General features: G+C 33.7%; 1 protein-coding gene and 1 pseudogene across 2 annotated transcripts in view; one reads left to right on the plus strand and one right to left on the minus strand.

The window, feature by feature from the left end:
* The window catches only part of GABRA4 (gamma-aminobutyric acid type A receptor subunit alpha4), a 91,231-nt gene that overhangs the window by 7,609 nt on the left and 65,356 nt on the right, over window positions 1-18,266 (minus strand). The window lies entirely within an intron of this gene.
* On the plus strand, window positions 7,829-7,929 carry LOC126033166 (uncharacterized; annotated as a pseudogene).

The raw sequence follows: 18,266 nt of genomic DNA on the forward strand, positions 1-18,266 counted from the left end.
GAGTAGTTACAAACAAGAAAAGTACCTAAGTTTCATTTAAATTTAAAAAATGATTTTGTTTGAAATCATTTTGTCATTAGTCACAATAGCCTGAAGCAAGGAAACTGGTGAGAAAGAGATTCGAGGTGGTAGATTCAAATATTACCAACAAATTAAAGCAGCAATAAGAAAACAGGAACAGTTCCAACAATTCGTCAATCATGACTGTGAACTGACACAATTTCAAAAGAAGTATTATGAACTGCAAAATAAAAAATCATCTCAAAGTATTATTCTAGAAGTAGTGAGATAAGTGACCAGCCTACATTCACATTGCTTTCTTGAAAAACTAAATGAAGTTTAATAAAATGTATTGTAACCCCTCTAAATTAAAAACAAACAAAGCTAATAAAACAGGTTTTATCTGTTAGAATATCAATGAGTCTTAGACTAAATAATCTAATAATGTCAAGACATTTATTCAAGACCTTTCAACAATGCTTGGGGTTTTGCCACACATCCTTTTATGTAAGGAAGTAAACAACTATAGTAGAACAGTTTAAATGAATGCCCGAAATAATAATTTACTAAGAACTATAAAAATTAATTTTTAGAAAATCTACTATATAGAAATGGGGGAATATTCCCACCAAATTTGCATTCTAATCATTTCATAAGCAGTTAACAGTTGACTATCACACATTAAGCAAAAAAGAATAAAAGGTAGAAATAAAAATGTTGAGTTTACAATTGGTTGCCTTTCATCTTCATACAAAGTTAATATTTCTTTCAATGTTTTTATTTCTGTAGTTTTAGAAATACTTTCAATATGAACAATTGGGATATGGAATGTTTTTAATGCCTTTAAGGGAAGCTACACCTGGTGGTAGTCAAGAGCAACTCTTAGATCTGCATTCAGGAGTCACTCTTGGTGACACAAAAACTTATATTTTATATAGATTCATAAAAATATAACCACATTACCTTTTCTAATAATTACAGAAGTAACAACTTACTGAAGCAATGACATTCTGTGTTGGAGTCAGTAACAAAAAGGACAAGATAAATTAGAAATAAATGGGAAGAAATACAAAATAAATAACAAACTTTTATGAGATGCCTAAAATCAAACCTGAGTAACTATGTGGAAGATTTTACACACTGTACTATTTCTCTGACCCAGAAATAAATAATTTCAATTTTAAATTACCAAAGAATAAGTTATAAAAAATAAATTAATTAATTTTGCATTTATATATTTAAATGTTGAGGGGATAAAATATTAAGTTTAAATAACATGCAATTTTGTGATTTATTCTATTTTATAGAGTTTCCTAATGTTTCTTCTTGAATCAATATATATATTAAATTTATGCCTCTAATAGAAGAAATTTCTTTGCATCATGTTTCATAGTCAGTGGAGAGGATTTCTTGGAATCATCAAGTGCATTTGACCAGAACACTACCTGGAATTTATTTTATGAGCATCATTTTTCAATATTACCAATAGAGAGAGGTTATTAGGCAAGGACTGTCTGTACCTTTTCTCCAAATGCATGTACTGGATGAATACAATAAGTTGGATGTTTCTTAGCACAATAAGAAAAAGCAGTACTACACTCAAATGAGGGTTCTTAGGAATAACTTAGAAGCTTGCTAAAAATGTTTCAGACCCTATTTGCAGATAGTGTTACTAGTTATGTTATTACTATTGGTCAAGAATCAGAAATTGGTACCAGAGCGATAGCACAGTGCTTGGCACGTGGCTGACCTGGGTTCAATCCCTGGCATCCCACATGTCCACCCCTACCACCACCCCTGAGCCTGCCGAGAATGATTTCTGAGTGCAGAGCAAGGAGTAATCTCTGGTAACCACTGAGTGTGGTCCAAAAACAAAAAAAAAAAACCAACATATATATTAGAAAATGAAAAATATATATTAGAAATTGGAAAATTTTAGCTAAATAGCTAGGTCTTGAATCCCTAAATCAGGGGTCTTCAAACTACAGCCCGCAGGCCACATGCAGCCTGAAGAGGAGTCTGATCCGGCCCGCCAGCAGTGAGCACTGTTTGGTTGCCAAGATACCTGCCAGCATATACACTCAGTGTCACGGTTTCTCAGGGATGATGTCAACCGCCTCTGCCCACTGCATGTTGTGTGCTGGAAGGGTGGGCGTGAGGGAGTGTTGAGAGGGACACTGATGCGCCCTTGCACCTGGCGCTTGGCGTGCGCGTTGCTGATGACGGCACTGGAGGGCGCTGGCCACGTGGCGAGGAGTACCACATGTGGGTGACTACATGATGTAAAAAGGAGCCTGCTCCACCCCCAGGCAATGTGGTTCTGTGAGCTGTACCTGCCTATCAGTGAGGTTTTCCTCCACTCCCTCCACTGCCAAAGGTCAGTCAAAAGTGCATAGAAATAAATTTTTGCCAGATGGGGGGTTCTGACTGATTGGGTTGTGGGTGACTCATATGAAAATTCCCCTTTGGGGGTACTGAGGCATTCCGTGCTGAAATCAAAGTTAGGGGGTGGGCGGTGGTTGGGAGGTTAGGGGTTCGGTGCTGAATCACCCATGTGGTAAATTAGGGGTTCAATGCTGAAGCATTTTAAAGCGGTTACATTGAAAACTTTATATGCATTTTGCAATTCCTTTTCAGTGTTCACATGCTGATTCTGAACATATCAATTTGGGCATTATATAGGGAGATATAACTGAATTATCAGGGACTGAGCTGGTCTGCTTAGAAAAGCCTGCAAGGGGTAAATGTTCACATCCGGGACTAATGGGGGTTCATACACTGTGTGTATATATATATATATATATATATATATATATATATATATATATATATATATATACACACACACATATATATACAAATATTTGTATTTCACTAATATCAGTTTGGAATCCCTAGGAAACAATGATGTCAAGAAAAAGAAAAAATGACGGCGAGTGTAGGATAGTCAAGGAACAGTGGACTTTCGATTACTTTTTTATGCGGTACAAAGAAAAAGCTGTGTGTCTGATATGCCAGAATATAGTTGCTGTGTTCAAAGAATACAATTTGCAACACCACTATCAAACTCAACATAAAGATAAATATGATTGTTTGGTTGGAGAAGTGAGAAAAGATAAAATATTACAACTGAAACATACACTGACGACTCAGCAAAATACTTTTGTGAAGCAGAAGCAGTTAAATACTTCCTCACTGCGGGCAAGTTTTCAAGTTGCCAAGCTAATAGCGCGCAATGGCAAACCATTTGTGGAGGGAGAATTTGTTAAAGAATGCCTTATTTCTGTTGCCAAAGAGATGTGTCCAGAGAAGGCCGATTTATTTAGTACAGTGAGCCTTTCAGGAGTTACAATGACACAAAGGATTGAAGAAATGGGAGAAAATTTGCTGCACCATTTGCAAAACTCTACAAAGAAACTTTGCTATTTTTCTTTGGCACTCGATGAAAGCAATGATGTTCGTGATTCTGCCCAACTTCTCATTTATATGCGTGGGACAAATGAGTATTTTGAAGTCACAGAAGAGCTTGCTGCACTGCAAAGTATCAAAGGTACAACCACAGGAGTGCATAAATTTGAAAAGGTTTGCCAACCTGTGAATGGTTTGGAGCTGGACTGGGTTAAACTAGTCAATGTAACAACTGATGGTGCTCCTAGCATGGTGGGGCCTAAGAGAGAAGTAATTGCTCACATTACACAAGAGATGAACAAACATAACCATCCTCATCCAATTGCCATACACTTCCTCATCCACCAACAAGCACTGTGTTGTAAATCACTGAAGTGGGACTCTGTTATGAAAATTGTGGTATCTTGTGTTAATTACATTAGAACTCAAGCACTAAACCACAGACAATTTCAGGAATTTCTATCTGAGGTATATGTTGCCCATGAAGATGTTTTGTACCACACAGAAGTTTATTGGCTGGGTAGAGGGAGAGTTTTGAAACGTTTCTATGACTTACTTCCGCAGATTACAGCTTTACTACTTTCAAAAAACCAAGAAGTACCAGAGCTTAATGACGCAGAATGTAAATGGCACCTTGCCTTTCTGACAGATATAACTGAGCTACTTAACAGTTTCAATCTGTAACTTCAAGGCAAGGGGAAGCTCATCTGTGATATGGCATCACATGTAAAAGCATTTGAAGTAAAATTAGGCCTTCTCATCATACAAGTACAGGAGGAAAACTTCAGTCATCTCCCAATAACTCAAAACCTGTCAGTGGACAAACCATTGGTTGCATTCCCAAAGGAAACATGTCTGGCTTCACTAGAATTGTTGCAAAAGGAGTTTCGATTTAGATTCAAAGAGCTTCATCTCCATGAACAGGACATACAGCTTTTTTCTAACCCATTTTCTGTTGAGATTGAAAATGTCCTTACAATTTACCAAGTGGAACTGGCTGAACTGCAGAATTGTAACTCTCTGAAAGACACATTTAAGTCAAGTAACCTTTTGAATTTCTATGCATCTCTCCCTTCTGAGACATATCCAAATAGCAGGAACCATGCACTCAAAATGGTAACCATCTTTGGTAGCACTTATGCCTGTGAACAGACTTTTTCAAGAATGAAACATCTGAAATCTCCAACCAGATCAAGATTAACTGATGCCCACTTGCATCACTTGATATGGCTGGCAGTGACAAATATGGAACCAGACACTGACCATCTCATTAGCCAAAAGCAGGCCCACAGTTCCCATTGAAATACTGTGCATGATCTGTTTATTTATAAATGGTTTTCATTTTATTTATATAAGATATGTGCAGTGTGAGTAGGAATTAGTAGCTCATATAGTCCGGCCCTCCAGCTCTCTAAGGGACCATAATCTGGCCCCCACTTTAAAAAGTTTAAAGACCCCTGCCCTAAATCAATCTTGCACCTAGATTGAATTCATTCATTCAAAATAAAATTTTAAGAATAGGAGGGAAAGTACAGTAGGTTAGACTCTTATCTTTGCATGAAACTGATCAGTTTTGATTCCCAGAGCCACTTGTCGCCCAAAACATACCAGAAGTGATCTCTGAGAAAAAAGTAAGAAATAAGTTCTAAGCACTACAGGATATAGTTTCAAAACAGAACAAAATATTGAATCTGCAATTTACTATTTGTGAAATATTTGGAAAATAATTATCTTCAAACATCAGACTTATTGGTAAATATATTATAGTGGTATGATTTTCATGAATATGTAAGCTATTATATACACACACATATATATATATAGCAAGCAAAACATTGTTGGGTAGTGAATGAGCATAATATGTAGAAAAGAGTCCATTATATCAAAGTTATTACTATTTTGTTCCACTAAAGTTTTATCACATATAAATTAATTTTAAAAGAAAAAAATTATATATTTTCTCCATATTCATAAAAATATAGCTACCTTAGCTTTTCTAATAATTACAGAAGTAACAACTTACTGAAGCAAGTGGCATTATGTGTTGGAGTCAGTAACAAAAAGGACAAGATAAATCAGAAATAAATGGGAAGAATACAAAATACAATAACAAATCTGGAAAACAATTTAGACATAGTAAGTTAGAGAATAAACATTTCAATAATTGTGATTTTTTCTTTATTTAAACATCTTGATTACAAATATGATTGTGATTAGGTTTCAGTCATGTAAAGAACACCCCCCTTCACCAGTGCAACATTCCCATCACCAATGTCCCAAATCTCCCTCCATCCCATCCCACCCCCACCTGTACTCTAGACATGCATTCCAGTTCCCTCATTCATTCACATTATTATGGTAGTTCTCAGTGTAGTTATTTCTTTAACTGCACTCACCACTCTTTGTGGTGAGCTTCATTACGTGAGCTGGAAGTTCCAGCCCTCCTCTCATTGTCTCTGAGGATTGTTGCAAAAATGACTTTTATTTTTCTTAAAACCCATAGATGAGTGAGACTATTTTGCATCTCTCTCTCCCTCTGACTTATTTCACTCAGCATGATAGACTCCACGTACATCCATGTATAGGAAAATTTCATGACTTCATCTCTCCTGACGGCTGCATTGGGTATTCCATTGGGTATATGTACCACAGTTTCTTTAGCCATTCGTCTTTTGAAGGGCATCTTGGTTGTTTCCAGAGCCTGGCTATTGTGAATAGTGCTGCAATAAATATAGGTGAGAGGAAAAGGTTTTTGTATTGTATTCTTGTGTTCCTAGGAAATATCCCTAGGAGTGGAATAGCTGGGTCGAATGGGAGCTCAATTTCCAGTTTTTGGATGAATCTCCATATCACTTTCCATAAGGGTTGGACTAGATGGCATTCCCACCAGCAGTGGATAAGAGTCCCTTTCTCTCCACATCCCTGCCAGCACTGATTGTTCTCATTCTTTGTGATGTGTGCCAATTTCTGTGGTGTGAGATGGTATCTTATTGTTGTTTTGATTTGCATCTCCCTGATGATCAGTGATGAGGAGCATTTTTTCATGTGCCTTTTGGCCATTTGTATTTCTTTTTTTATCATAGTGTCTGTTCATTTCTTCTTCCCATTTTTTTATGGGATTAGATGATTTTCTTGTAAAGTTCTGTCAGTGCCCTGTATATTTTGGCTATTAGCCTGTTATCTGATGGGTATTGGGTGAATAGTTTCTCCCACACGGTGGGTGGCTCTTGTATCCTGGCACTATTTCTTTTGAAGTGCAGAAGCTTCTCAGCTTAATATATTCCTATCTGTTGATCTCTGCTTCTACTTTTTTGGAAAGTGCAGTTTCCTCCTTGAAGATGCCTTTAGTCTCAATTACCTGGAGTGTTTTACCTACATGTTGTTCTATATACCTTATGATATCAGGTCTGATATCAAGGTTTTTAATCCATTTGGATTTTACCTTTGTACATGATGTTAACTGGAGGTCTATGTTCGCTTTTTTGCAAGTGGCTAACCAGTTCTGCCAGCACCACTTGTTGAAGAGGTTTTCCCTTCTCCACTCTAGGATTTCTTGCTCCCTTGTCAGAAATTACATGATTGTATGTCTGGGGAACATATTCTGAGAACTCAAGCCTATTCCACTGATCTGAGGGTCTGTCTTTATTCCAATACCATGTTGTTTTGATAACTATTCCTTTGTAGTACAGTTTAAAGTTGGGGAAAGTAATGCCTCCCATTTTACTTTTCCCTAGGAGTGCTTTAGCTATTTGAGGGTGTTTATTGTTACAGATGAACTTCCTAAGTGCTTGATATGTAAAACACATAGTTAAAATCTTCTAGGAACAATAACTACAGTAATAATAATAAATTTCGAGTGATTATTTTGTATCCAGTGTCAGCCAACACAGCACACAACTCTTAAGTACTCTGCTATCACACCTAGACATCAAGTTCCATTTAGAAAAACATATAACCGCAAATATTTTAATTCCCAGAAAATTGCAACATTTTTAAAAGATACATACTATCTCATCTATTATTTAAATCACTTTTCTCTAGAAGATTTTTCTAAGTTTATAGTGAATTCTAGAAACTAGTGATAAAGAACAGAGCAAATATTGGATAAATGGTTGTAATACAACCAATAGAATGATATTTATACTTCATGTGCTATGAAAATGTATTCAGAAAATTGGATAAACTTTTGAAGTCTGAAATTTCATTTAGGCTATTCTACTTTTTATATATAATGGTATATATTAATAATCATCATCTTTGTATATATATTCTGATACTGTATTGTCACTTCCTTTATCATTTGTTTTATTTACTATGATGAAAAAACTCTCTCCCTCCTATTAATTTGAAGAAGCAAAGTGGCAAAAAACACACACACACACACACACACACACACACAAAAAAAAACCCACCACAGCTAATGCTCGCTTCGGCAGCACATATACTAAAATTTAAATGATACAGAGAAGATTAGCATGGTCCCTGCACAAGGATGACAGGCAAAAAAAACACCATAGTGGGAAAAGCAAGTGGCAATATATATCAGGGCGCTCTTTTTTTTTTTAAAGAAAAATAGAAATACTGCAATTTTTATTTGGATGAATTGTGTTTCTCATAAATTTATAAACTGAAATTCTGACCTTCTCTGTGAGTTTAAGTGTCTATTGTTAAATGAAATCAACTATGTAAAAGCCTTGTCATAAAGAACTGGTGTCCTCACAAGGAGAAAGATACCAGAGAATGCATTATGTCTGTCATATAAGGACACAGCTAGTAGGCAAACATCTGCAAATCACGAAAGTAAGTTCTACAAGAAACCAAAGTCTGCTGGAATCTTGCATGATCTTGGATTTTCTAGCATCTGGATTAAGAAAAAATAAATTTATGTTTTTTGAACTATCTGTGTAATATTGTATTATCAATCTGAGCAAACTAAAATAGTAATCTAGCACAAATATATAAGTTCAAGACACATTCTACTTATTAAAATAATGAGTCATTAAACTTTACAAAAAGAAAAAAATAAACAAATTCTCAGCTCTTTCAGGTATATTTCCTTGTCGCTAGTCTGACTGGAAACTCCAAATATAGGTGGTGTTTACATACAAAAAAAATAAAGATACTTTTGACATGTGCTAATATTTTAGTTTTTATTTTTATTCAACCATTTTATTGTTTTTTTAATAATTTATATTGAGACAATGTGAACTAGAAATCTTTCACAGTTATATTTAAGGTTGACCTCTTTTAGTGAAATTATTTTTCAAATCCACTAGAGGGCATTCTCTTCACAAATGGCCCTAATTGCCCAGATATAAGAATCCTCTATGATATCTTGATTTCTTTAATCAATTGAAATAATCTTTTACCATTGTCATAATGACTTGGTTCAGACCTCAGAAGAAAGGGGAATTTCCCAAACATCCTTGAACCATGGATGCCATCTACAGAAACAACCACTGTTATCTATAACATCACCAGGAAGCAAACCTCTACCAGGGAAGATCCTACCACTGCTCTGGCATCAACTTAATTCAAAGAAGGTTCCTTTTAACACCCAGGCGACTTAGCAACAGCTAAAACCTATTTTCAGTACAGGGAACTCTTCATCAAATAATGAGTTGAAACTAGAAGACGCTCCACTCCACATCATCCCGATTTCGATATAGTATATGCACAGAAACCAGGATCTCTAACTACAGAAATCTAACACCAACAGCAATTGTGCGAAAAAATTTTACTGAAACCACAGAAAATGACTCTGGGGTTGGGCTTCCTAGTATGCCTGGAGCCCAGAGTTGTTCTTATGCCAGAAAACTTCAGGGGTAAGGTCTCCTTGTATTTAGGCCAAGGCTATATTCCTTGTCATTTCCCCCATAATTTGCTGGACCTATGCAAACAACAATTGCCACTCTCACACCATTTTTACTGTTTTTCCTTAAATCTTAACCTCAACAACAACAACAACAACAACAACAAAAGCTTACTAAACCTTCTGCTAGTTCTTTAATGATTCAATAATTTTCAAAAATATACTTGCTACTGAACTTTTTCTTCTTTTCTTTCTCTTCCATTTCTTTTTTTCATATTTTTCTTTTCCTTTTTATTATTTTTTATTTAAACAACTTTATTACATACATGATTGTGTTTGGGTTTCAGTCATGTAAAGAATACCACCCATCACCAATGCAACATTCCCATCACCAATGTCCCAAATCTCTTCCATTTCTTTAGTTTTTCTTTTTTTTTTTTAATAACTTTGGTTTTGGTCATCTTCAAACAAATGTATTATGATAAGTTATGTCAACTATGTGATGCATTTTCTTTAAACAAATTTAATAATAATAGATATAAAAATAAATAATCTTTCACTTTGCTCTTATTTCACATTTCAATTTGAATTTAGATAAAAATCAATCTTTATAAATATTTATCTCCAAATATTTTTGCTTAATGGTATCTTCAGATTGTGAGAGCATTTATGTGTTTACTTTTGTTATTTTAGAGCAGGGGTGGCGAACAGGATATTTACCCTCACTCAAAAATGCAAAATGCAATATGTGTTTAATATATTATTGTTAAAATTACATGCTTTTGTGTGAGTGTTTGTCTGTTTTGGCAGGTCACTGTATGGTGTGGCTCTCTGACTCTCACAGTTTAAAATTTTGGCTCTTTGTGTCAAACTTGTTCGTCACCCCTGTTTTAGAGTTTGTGCTTGTTTAAATATTAAATGTCATAAATAGCTAGTTTTAAAGTTTTATAGTAATAATATTATAATCATTAAAATCACAGTTAGCATATGTAAATATCTATTGAAACAGGACAAACAAAATTCTACTAGGTTTACAATTTCTAAATTTATTAGCCAAATAATTTTATTTCTTTTAGCTTTCACATAATCTTATAGACTATAGTGGCTTAGCTTCAAAAATATTCATAAAAATTCATTTCAACTTTGAGTTGATTTGGACAATGCTAACAATACCACCCCCTCTACCAGAATACTCTCCAATATTCTTCCAACATCCCATCCTATATACATCTTAGGTAAAACTAGTTCCATAAAAACAGTTCTCAGGTTCTTCTCTCTTTAACGACTTTTGTTCCTTACTATGTTACTTGAATCCTCACATATAAGAAGTAATATTTTTGTATCTGTCCTCCTGACTAATTTCACTAAGCATGATACCCATTTAGTTCTATCCATACAATGCTTTTTATTTCTTAACAGTTCTTTATATAATTTTATTATTGTGAAAATGTGCTGTGATAAATAGAAAATTTAGGACTATGTTAATGCCAGGAGAAAATGGCATAACTAGTATTCTGAGTTATGATTTTTATTATGAATGAGTAGAAACACTCTAGAAAGTAATAGTTTATCAAGTGACACTCCTATACTCCTATTATTCTTTTGCAGGGTTGGTGTCTAAGACCCAGGATAATCCCTGAAATTAAGCATTTTCAATTACCCTTTGTAAAATTCATGGTTCTGTAGCATAAAGAAAACTTTGATGGTCCAAGAATATTAATTAAAGCAGGCTGAGTTATTTGGACCATTGCACAATATTTACTGAGTCAAATATCATAGCATCATTATACTTGTTTTTAAAAAAAATAATTTCAAGCCTCATCCTTTGTGTCTTATTAGAAGTAAGTAAAAGAAGATTCACAATTAATCCCATTAGAAGTAAAAAGCTTAGTCGTGGCATTGATTCATCTAAAAACTTATTATTTTAACAAATGCATATAGATTATAAGATTTTTTAATTATTTTGTTGGTAGTAAAAAGTGAAAAGATAGAAAAGACAGTTCTTGTGAATTCTCAAATGACTGAGAACAAAACTTAAAACAATTAATTCTGTAAATAAAAATTAGTAGAATTTTGAAATATATTATCTGATCTGATTTCTGGAAAATTCTTTGTAAAAGTGACACAAAAGATAAAATATTAGAGAGAAACAAGATTTGAACAGTAGACAGACTGTAGGAGAATAGAAAAAAAATCATCTGATGATTATAGTAGCAATTTTCTAGTATTTCTTTCATTCGGATAAGGATATGGAAGACAATAAGCTTTCTTGTCAATTAATACTTAGAATAAGATTTATATTGTATGATCCCCTTTTTCCTTCTTCCTCTTATTTTCTGAAGCAATGTTTAACATTTAGTGGCTACTTTAACAAAATCTATGTCACATACTAGCACATGCCACAAGAAATCTTGCGTTTCCTACAGAGCAAGTAGCAATAACAAAGGGCCAAAGGCAACACAATGGAGAGAACTGATCCACACAATTGAGTTGTCAGGGGTGGATATTTGAAAAGAAGGAACTTTAGGGAACCTTGGTGGAGGACATTGGGTATAAAGGTGATGGGTATTGGTGTTTGGATTTTCAGCATAAGATACTATCAATTCAGTTTTGTAAATCATTGTAGCTCAAGCAGAAAATAACTTATCTATCAACATAACTAAATGTATTAACTATTAAGTATGGATGTTGTGCTAGATTAGATTGCTTTTGTAAATAACCTCATACATTTCTTACCCAGGAGATAATAATAGCTGACACATTTTTCTAATTTGGATATTAATGTCAATAAAAGTTGGTTTTACTAAAAGTACATAGGTAAAATTGGTTGACTATGATTTGAATCACAATACTGTATAATTACTATTGGGTTTTGGAGTGGGCCACACATGTCAGTGCTCAGAGATTACTCCTCTCTCTGTGCTCAGTGATCAGTCTTGGTGGTTCCCAGGCAACTCACTGTGGAGCTGAGAAAGAAGATCAAATCAGGGTTGGTATTGTGCAAGGGTTGGTATTGTGTGATATACCTTGTCACTGTACTATCATTCAGCCCCCAATTATATTTGCATTTATGATAGTAAACAAAATGCAGAAAATAAAAGTTTATAGGAAATATGTAAAAAAATAAGCAAAGCCGGGCCCGGAGAGATGGCACAGTGGCGTTTGCCTTGCAAGCAGCCGATCCAGGACCAAAGGTGGTTGGTTCGAATCCCGGTGTCCCATATGGTCCCCCGTGCCTGCCAGGAGCTATTTCTGAGCAGACAGTCAGGAGTAACCCCTGAGCACCGCCGTGTGTGACCCAAAAACTAAAAAAAAAAAAAAAAAAAAAAAAAAGCAAAGCCAATTAAGTGCATTTATAAATAGCCAGTATTTTAAACATTTTATTTACATTTTGGTTTACTTTATCATTAAAACACGATGCTAACCCTTTGACTCACATGTTCTCACAAAAATATTTCTGTTATTAGAAATTCCTTTCTAGTATGTATGAAAATTTCTAGAATTCTTATGGACAATTCCTCCTCCAATTCTGCCTACTACTCTTCAAACTTCTCTATCTCTTATTTATAGATATCACTCTGTTAATTATCTTTTACATTCAAGCCTAAAGTAGTGCTTTTTAATAAGCTCATAAAAATAAAATCCATGATATTTAAATGTTTTATTATTTGAGTAAACATTGTCTTCAAGTCAAAACCTCTATCTTTTATATGCATGAACCATAGTATAGCAGGAAAGGCATTTGCCTTGAAGGTGGGCAGATCAATTCCCTGCACCCCAATGATCCCCAGAGATAACCAGGGTAATTCCTGAGTGCAAAGTCAGGAATAATCCCTGAGTATCGCTGGTTTTGTCCCAAACATCTATGTATATTCATATATATTTGTGTGTACATACACATATATATACATATACAAATATACATATATATTCTATATGATAAAAATTTATATTGCTTTTCTACAAGAGCAGAAAAGAGCTTCAATTTCTTCCACAGAGCTTGAATCTGAATTTAAAATAATTCTTTTTAAAGTTATTGATATATAAAGAAAGAATACTTTTTTTCTCTTTCTGCATAGAACACAATCTCAAGTTTAACTGACTGTAGGACGGTGTCAACATAATAAATAGTTTCAGTGTACAACCAGACTAAATCCTTAAATTGTTAATACTATACAAATAATTAAAGCTAATACAGTTCGGCAACATACTACAAAATTATAGATGCATGTTATATACACATGTATAAGCAAAAGAAGGGGAAAACCTAGTGTGAGAGCTTTTGATTTTAAGTTGATTTTCTTTGCTAGTATTTGTTAACAAAAGCACAGTAAATTGGTTATTATAACAATAATGCATATTTTGTTAACCCAATTCATTACAAACTTACTCAGTCTACAAGCAAGATTGCATAATGAGTCAGCAGAACTAATAGATATTCTATCAACACTACTGAGTTTACACTGTCAGACACCTCCAGAATAACTGAAAAAGTCCTTTGAGTTTTCTCCAGGCCATAATTTGACTTGACCTAGGAAGTCAGTCTATGATATCAGCTATAGCTTCCAAAAGGATATTATCAAAGCCATTCAACTTCTAAAGAGGCTCTCATGCTTGAAACAGCTGTTCATCTAAAACAAAAATTTTCAAACTTTCTCTAAGCATAGATGATCTTACTTGAGCTAGAAAATAAGATATTAAACTCTTATGCATGTTCCACCACTTTATGACAAGAAAGCCAAATTTGCACTTCAGTAAAGTCAGATTGCAAATTTAGTGTGAATTGAACCAGTAGCTGAGTTGCAATTTATAGCAAATGGCTCATCAGTACATTAGTGTAAACCATCAAGATTACTACTACAGCCAAGCAAGCTAGAAACTAGAGGCCACAGATATCATATAGGCCACAAGGTATTCATACCTTCTGTAAACATCTATCTAGTGAATATTATATCTAATATAAATTCTCATTGTAATGTTCATTCTTAATATGAAAATATATTTGTATTTAAAGATAATTCAGGTGAAAAGACCTGACTTTGATAAACACTAACTTTTGGAATTCTATTTAGCCTGTATTTAGGCTTTTTCACTTACACTGAAAATAATTGTGATACTTTTGGCATAATTTATAGTTTTAGCAAATCACTTCCCAAAATACTCCCAAGAACATTTGTCATATGCTACATATTACTAACATATTTTATCCATTTATAGTCTAAGGCATATAGCTCGATAATACCTATAAGAGATATTACAGAATTTTCCATTATTTTATTTCTGTGGTGGATAGAAAGGGGCTATTACCAGCTACAATCAGGGCTTACTCCCAATTCTGTGTTCAGAGATTGGAGACTGTAAGTGGTAAGAGGTACTGAACCATGATAGTAGCTAAATCAGGCTATTTAACCTCTGTACCATCTTTGTGACCCCTCCTTTAGTTCAATATTCTGATATCATACACTTTAATAGGACAAAATACTAAATGATATTGTGAATAGTGATCATAAAAATGTTTAAAACATCAAGGAAACAACATTAGGACTCTGTTCAAAGTTCATTTCATTTTCTGTTCTAGCAAGAATCAGTTATGTTTAAAGAGCAATGCTGAGAACTAACTAAATTTACTTGTAGAAAAAATAATGAAGTGTTACCATTTAAAAGGTTTTCTTATGAGCTTATAAAGGTTTTAAGAGATTCATAAAGTCAAGATTCCTTTGATAATTGTTCTATTTGTTTTTATATTAACAAATAAAAATGTTTGTACCTTCTCAGCCCAGAACATAAATTTCTTATTTTAATATATTAGCAATTTACAAAGTAATGTGCTTTTTATAACTCAGGACATAAAATTCTCTCAAATGAAAACAAGACTTAAACTCTTTCAGCTCTTTAAACATTTGATGCTTCTCAATCACTACTATCAGTGGCACGTTCAATACTTCTTGCTTTTAATTCTTCATTTAGCTTTGATACTTCAGTCCACCATACACAATCTCCTTCCATCTGTCCCTTGAAACTCTCTATGGATTATCCTAATAGATTCTTTATAAATTCTGTATTACATCCTATTTCCACATCACCTTCCAAACATGGCTAAAAATTCTTTAGTTTTCCCAGAAATTTTGTAATCTAGTAATGCTTACCTAGCTTTCTGATTCTCCAAGAAGAAATTGTCTTCTTCTCCCTAAAATGATATCTTTCCACAATGTTCAATTCTTAGACATCTATTTTATTTAATCCTATAGTAAAAAAAAAACTCTACCCAATCAGATGCACTGCTTTATTAGTATCAGAAAATCAATATCTATGATTAATTTTTTCTTTAACTACTATATTCATATAACCAGTGGGTCACCATTCACAAATGTTAAAGGTATACCTAATTTTTCACTTAATAATTTATTCATACATATGTTCTGATATATGTATAAATGATAGAAATAATATATGACTGACTAGTTATTCTACTACTAGGCAACTGATGACATGATAGGAATTATTTTGTATACCATAATATAAAAGTGAGAGAAATTCTAAGATTTCTAGTCTAGTATTGTAGGCAAGTCTAGTCTACTAGTCTACAACTAAAGTTTAACCTTTGAACAAATGTATTCATGTCAATAAACCCAATATACTCAGGGTGCAGTGATAGCGCAGCAGTAGGGCATTTGCTTTGCAGGCAGCTAACCCAGGATAGACCTTGGTTACATCCCTGGCATTCCATATGGTCCCCCAAGCCCTGAGCTTCACTGGGTGTGGCCCCAAAACCAAGAAAAAATAAATAAAAATAAAATAAACCTATTATACTCATACAGGCACACACACACACACACACACACACACAAACACAACACACATCTTCCTACTGTATTGCAGATATTAGAGACAAGCAAATTATCCAAACAGCTTTTTAAGTCACAAATTTTTAGATTTTCTATTATCCTCTCTATATTCTTTTCCATATAACCTCCTCAATATTTTGTCTACATGTTACTCTCTTAATTACTGTAAAGATATTGAGTATTTCTTTTTTTTTTTGATATTCAGTATTTCTAACCTAGCTAATATATGGGTCACTAAGACTCTCAGGCCTGATATCTTTAAAAATTTTCTCTTTCTACTCTCCACAACAAAAAATCTATACATTATAAACCTATTTATGCATCTGTCTTGATTAAATTCTTTTCTGTGGCATTCATACTTATATGGCAAAACATTCTATATGAACTGATTCTGCTTTCTTTCCACTACTGAAACATCCTTCTAACTTTTCTAGGTAACATATGCTATCTGTAATAGCCATACTACATGCTTTTTTTTGGATTTTACTACAGTTAGTCATATTTCACCTTTTTCTAACTAAGGTATTCTATGTATATATACAGGAGACTGGCTGAATTGAAAAAAAATTTTGACTAGAAATGTAAGAAACATAGGTTTCTGAATGAACTTACTTATCAAAAAATGAGGGGGAAGTGGATCCCTGAGATTTGCCATCTGGTAGGACATTCTAGAGTTTATTGCACACAAACTTTAGGAGCATTTCTAACATAGTGGTCTCTCTGGTAAATATAGTCATTGATACACTTTCTCAGTGGTTTATCCCTCTCCATCTATATCTCATTAGATTACTTCCAAATAAAATAACTTGCAAATAAATCTTTGTATCAGAGTCTGGTTTGAGAAAAACTCAATTAAGATATCTAGAATCATTTAAGGTCTATTAAAGCTATAATTTTTATATAGTCTCTTGTCTTTGCTATACTTTCCTCCATTTTTGTCTTCCTTTTGTTTACCAAAAAGATAACTTGCTATCACTGCTCTAACCATCCAGTAAGCTTAAAATCATAATCTTTAGACGTATCAGACTTTGCAACAGAAAAAAAATTCTAAACTGAAATGCTTCTTTCAGAGAGGACATAATAAAATAATGTTATTGTTCTATATTTTTACACAGCATCTTATACTTTATCCTAGCTTCCCCTTTACCATGTTGTATCAGTATTCCTGTCATTTTTATTTTTAAAGTTCTAATTCTTGGTCCACCTCTACTGAGCACTGAAAAGTTACTGAACAAAGTCAAATGAACTCATAATAAAAATAATGAATTAACTGCATTGAAATAGACAACAAAACCATTCTTTACTGACTACCTGAGAGGACAAAAATAAGTTTCACAAATGTGTCTCAGGAGATCATTGGCAAAGCTTTATAGCCCAAAGCAGAGCATTTAAATTCATTTAAAAACTAGATGACAGTCATTCATTCTATACATATTATGCTTCCTGGGACACTATAGTATTTAATGGACTGCTTAATGAGTCAATGCTGGAATATTAACTGGTAACTGGAATTAAATACTTTTTCTTTCTCATTTCATATATCTGCCTGTTTAAAAGTCTGACTAATTGCTAGTAAACTTAAGCATCAACTCCTGGATCAGCCTCTATTTTCTTCTTTCCCTCTGTTGCTTCATAAGAAAAGAAGGAAGCCCATGCGCACAGCTTGCCTGTCCATGAGCAAAACGATTAGAAATATGAAACTCTCCTTCCTCAAACTTCTTGGAACATGTAGCCAGTGGCTGAAATAGCTTATTTTTTATGTAAAAAAAAGAACTGGATTTTTCCTTTCAATCATAGTTCTAAAGCTATCAGTTATTGAAAAGCTGATTTTCAAAGCACACACTAGAACAGCTTTTCTGTACAGCTGCAGTGCTATTTAAATCTTCCATGAATATATGCACAAACCCAAGAAAATTCTAAACTAAAATGCTTCTCTTAGAGAGGACATAATAAAATAAGACCCTCCAGGAAATAAAATTTTTCTTGTTAATTTTAATACTCCAAATTATAACATCAGGCATATATTTTTGACTCCTATGAGCTATGAGAATACTTGAATAACTTTTTGAAAGGTCAACTTAAAAGCACTTTTGTGAGACTAGTTGGCAGTTTACATGAAAGTCACTTTTAATAGAGTCCAGAAGCATGTAAAAGTGCCTCACCTCCTGTGATGATGAAGTTCAAAACAGTAGTATAATAAA

This window comes from Suncus etruscus, chromosome 16 (assembly GCF_024139225.1).
Source record: "Suncus etruscus isolate mSunEtr1 chromosome 16, mSunEtr1.pri.cur, whole genome shotgun sequence".
NCBI lineage: Eukaryota > Metazoa > Chordata > Mammalia > Eulipotyphla > Soricidae > Suncus > Suncus etruscus.